This window comes from Pinus tabuliformis, chromosome Q (assembly GCF_031772625.1).
Source record: "Pinus tabuliformis cultivar Carrire ecotype Pingquan chromosome Q, CPIR1, whole genome shotgun sequence".
Lineage (NCBI taxonomy): Eukaryota > Viridiplantae > Streptophyta > Pinopsida > Pinales > Pinaceae > Pinus > Pinus tabuliformis.
In genome coordinates this window covers 31762643-31767483 of record NC_142296.1, presented here as the reverse complement: position 1 = coordinate 31767483, position 4841 = coordinate 31762643, and positions in this window count along the sequence as shown.

Below are 4841 nucleotides of genomic sequence, written 5' to 3'. Positions count from 1 at the left end.
ATACTAATGCAATCATACATCAAAGATACATCAGTATATAGGAGAAACCAAGATAGCTTTATTGATGAATAACAAGGTTCAAGAAGAGATACAACCCAGAGGACTCCAATCCAGCATCTCTTTCCCAGCAAATGAAATTCCTATCTTCACCCCCTTCAAAGCATTAAGCACCCAATGATTCCAATCTCAAACCAACAACAATTCTTTGCAATAACAAAATTCCAGCCTCTAGATCTCATGGAGGAGAGACCCATATATAGATGTTTGGAGAGAGGATGAGTCAGCTTGAGATCTGACTAGTGTCCTCTCCCTCTGTCAGTTCTTGATTCCACTTGGAGGTTCTTGCTTCCACTTGGAGATTAGGAACCTCTTACTCATCACCAGTCGAATTCACTGAGGCAAGTGTCATTGAGGAAGATTCTGGAAGCTTCCTGGGTCTTGACACCTCTTGGAATGAACTTGCCATTTGGCAATTCTCGCTCAACGCACCCTGGTAGTGCTTCTACCTGCGTTGCAGTGCAGGTAGCCAGTGTTGGCTTTGACATTCAGCGCATACAGCTAGTGGAGCCACTGAATTGATCCTGAATTGACTTGTTTTTGAGCAGTTTCTGGTGGAGAACTTCTGTGAATTGCTGTGGTTTGTTAGCCTTGTTCCTCTAGGGGTAGGAACAACATGTTTAGGGACTTTGGATCCCTTAGATTATGGACATTTCATGCTCATTGCTATAAGGCACAAAAATGTCTATAACAGTTGCCCCCTAAAGTATGAGGTCGTTTATCGGGTGAAATGCTTTATCAGGAGGATCCGAAGTTCATCCAATGCTGGGAGGAGACCTGTAATGAGATACAATACAATACATTATTTTTCATACTGCTTTCATGATCTAGCTGAGGCGGGCATTCCCATGCTCAGCTTTATAAATTCATTTTTCTGTACATAGAACAGACAATCGTCTGATGATAGACTGATAATTTTGATGAAATTATCATCCTTTGGATAGGATGATTATTTGCTGCAATGATGTACATGTCAATGTATTTATCTTTCCTGAATATATATCGCAGCCCGGATGGATGAAACTAGATCCGGGGTCTTCAAACTCGTTCGATCTTCACTCTAAGTACAAGTCGATCCATGTGAGAAATGTTATGAAGTCGAACATGGATGGACATCGCTTGATTACCGGTCAATGAGGTAAACCGTTAACAAGTGCGAGAGGAATCACCGATAATGATAATGACCCTAAAGGTACTGCAGTACAATTCACGTGGTGTGAATAAAGGACTTGGCATCAAACACCACGCAAAATCTTTCGGTCGAAGGTCATTGATGTATACCTGTCGCCGGAAGTGAGAAACTTGCCATTGAGGCATGCAAGCTTCAAAGTACTGAAGGGGTTGTTCCTAGATCAACTTCTTGGATAATGAGCTGATGTCGACAAGAAGCGATCCATCAAAGGAGGGCCTTAATGAATCCCACATCAATGACACGGAACGGAGCTAATGATTTTGATGGAGGTGAAAATGATCTGTGACATATGATTCAGGGTGGCGGTCATGAAAGGATGAAGGATAATGTACGGCAGTGGATGGGACACGGTTGACTTTTCTGAACGACTTCTCTTGAACATATGGCGACACTGATGCGATGGATCGGTAGCATTACCCCAAATATGGATAGTATGGCGAGACCATGGATGTGACCGGTGAATGAAACAACCCAACCCGATTGTGGTACGGAGGAAAAGTGTCATGTTCAAGAGCGACTTGCTACCATCAAAGTTTTCTTGAGTTTCTCCCAATTTTTCCCCAGTCATTGCTGACCAGTACCTCTTTATTTTTGTCAAGCTTGAGGAGGATAACATATGCTTGTTCTATAACCTGCCCTTCGGGCAAGCCCATCGCTATGTTTTAACGAGCCTAGCGATAGTGAAACTCGTTCTCGTCTAAAGACAAGTTTGTCGCTATTTAATGATTTTAACGAGTCTAACGACAAAGATAACTCGGTCCTTTTCATTTTTAGAGAGTCTGAAAAGGTACATAAAGTTAACTCCAAAAGTCCTTTTTCGTCATCTAATCCCTTAGGTCCGAAAAAGTATAAAACAATACAGAAGGGATGAGTTTTCGATAGTTTTAACGAGCCGAATAAAACAAGCGCTCGATCTTTTTGTGCAATAATCCCTCAGGTCCAAAAAGATTAAAATCTAGAGGAGGGATAGCACTTCTTGTCCCTTTAACGAGCTGGAAGGCCAAGGACTTGGCAATCTTTTCATATTTTACGAGTCAGATGAAAAGAGCTTAAAGAAGACTCGTCTTTTGAGGAACGAGTGATGAAACAGGTTAGCAGCTGATTCCAGGTACAGGTTGGAATTTTCCAATCACGGCAGTGTCACAAGGATGGCTAGGGAAATCACTCTTCGCAGTTGTTCCTCAAAATGGGTAAACAAACATATGGAGGTGAACGATCGGCCAATGGAAAAGTGGAGGTGACGGTGCAAACACGACCAAGGCTTTAATGGTTGATAATATTACATTCACTGTGGTTATTTACCGGGTAGTTCATTTTTTAACGAGCTTAAACGTGGGTGGAAACATTTGCTCGATCTTATGTTTATTTTTTAACGAGCATGAACTATGCGCTAAAACTGCTCGGATCTTGCGTTTATTTCTTAACGAGCATGAACTGTGTGCTAAAACTGCTCGATTAACCCAGTCATATTATAAGAGTGTCTCATTGAGATTCTATTTTTTATGGAGCTTCATCTCACAAAGCTATGCCCCGCATCCTTTCTTTATGCAAGTTAGGAAACGGCTAACCCAAAAAACAGATAAATAACCGCTCTTTGCTTGCACTCCAAAAGGTTTGCATGCCCCCAGGTATAAAGTATGATTTCAAGGTTACCTCTACTTCTTTTCCGTCAAAACAATTGTTTTAACGAGAGAGGCTTACCTCTTTCAGGTTACCCAAATATTGTCTCGTTAATCTTTCAAACAAAACACTTCCTCGACAATGTCTACCGAAATAGACAAAGGTGAGCGACGGTGCCCGCCAACTCACATAACTTTGACAAAAGAATCTTATTCTAGAATAACCCTCTTCCAGCATGGGCGGGGTATAGACTAGTCATATTCTCCCGCGGAAACCTACCCTATACCCAAAGTTTTCCTGCTGAAGCAGACCAGGACGCATGCCCCCTGGGTTCCAGTCATATCCTCCCGGATTACTCGCGCTCATCAGGAGGACGGACCGTGGGTTGAGACATTTCTTGCGTGAAGAGACCATTTAGGGATGGTATATGACTATTTGCGATGCGTGATCCGGGAAATGAAAGTTGGTCCACGAGCTTGACCACTCTTCCTTCATGCGGAAAACACATTACTCTAAAGAGTGAGGAGACGATGGCTCCCATGCAATATATATAGTCTCGTCCAAGGAGTAGGTTATAATCCAAGGGTCCTTGAACGACCATCATGTTCATTTGAAAGGTCTTCCCTTTCAATGTTATGGGCACATTGGGGAGGATCCCTAAAGGTCGACTGGTTCCTTTATCAAAGCCTGATAGATTTCTCATTTCAGGCAAAAGCGCTGGCGAACCAAGCGCTTTCCAAGCAATAGAGGAAAGGATACTCACAGATGCCCCCTCATCAATGATAGTGCCAGCCATTACCATTCTGTATATTTGAACGATAATTCTGAATGGTATGCCTGCTGGCAAACGGGGTCTGCCTAGTTGGTTCCAGTCGAACGAGACAACTAGGTTGCTTGGTGGTGGGACCGAATATACGGCCGGGTATGACTCTGACGAAGTTCCTTCCTGCGATAAAGGAATGGGAAAATTGCCCCCTTGTTCGTCGGAGTCTGTGTTGATGAAGAGAATTTGGACGGTGTCGTCTTTATTCTCCTCTGTGATGGTATCATTCGAAGATAGAGCCTCTAAAGGAAAAACCGGGTCAACTGCCGCCTCAACCTTTTGACTTTCGTCAGGTATGGATCCAGACGGCTCATCTTCAATGATAGGTGCTTCGGCTGACCACCTGGGCGGGCCAGCCGGGTTCTCAACTAGTGAAGGACTTGGCAGGAGTTTTTGATATCCAGGAGGAAGTTGCGCTCGTAAAATCGGGCGATCTTCCAAAACTCTTTTAGCCTCATCTAAGAAGGGACAACGGTGGATGGCATGGTCGCCTTCACACAGTTTGCAGGGAAATCTAGCTTTCCCTCTCTGTCCTGTGACTTCACTTTCACTAGTTGACGGTGAGCTGTCAACATGGCTATCAGAGGTTGACGCCACTGAATTGTGCAAACGGGGAGACCAGTCCCTTAGTATCCGAGGGATGCAGGGACAATCTCTGTGGAAGTGGTCTCCCTTGCATATGACACATGGCGATTTAGGCCTAGTCAGTGTTGTGTGTGGATTTTTGTCAGACGACACTTGTTTGCCCCCAGTCGCTTTTGGCTCCTTCTTCTTCTTCTCTTTCTTCTTCTTTTCCTTATTCTCCTTAGGAACTTGGTTTTTTGTTTTACCAATTCCGTCAAGTGAAGAGGAAGGAGGAGAGGAAGAATTAGATGAAGTAGATGAAGTAGAAGGCTGGTGGGCAACTCTGGTCTGGTCTAACTGTTGATTCGACTGTTCAGGAATGGTGGTGTTCTGAACGACATTGGTTGAAAAGAGCCAGACCGGCAGGCCAATTGTCAGTCCTGGAAGCGACAATGTGGCCATATGGGGCGCACCAACATCTCCCCAAGAGGAGAAGGGACTAGGATTTCCACCAAGGGGAATTCCTTGGTTGGTGTGCTCCATTTTCTCAACCTAAAGATCAACGCAGGAATAAAGGGTGATTGT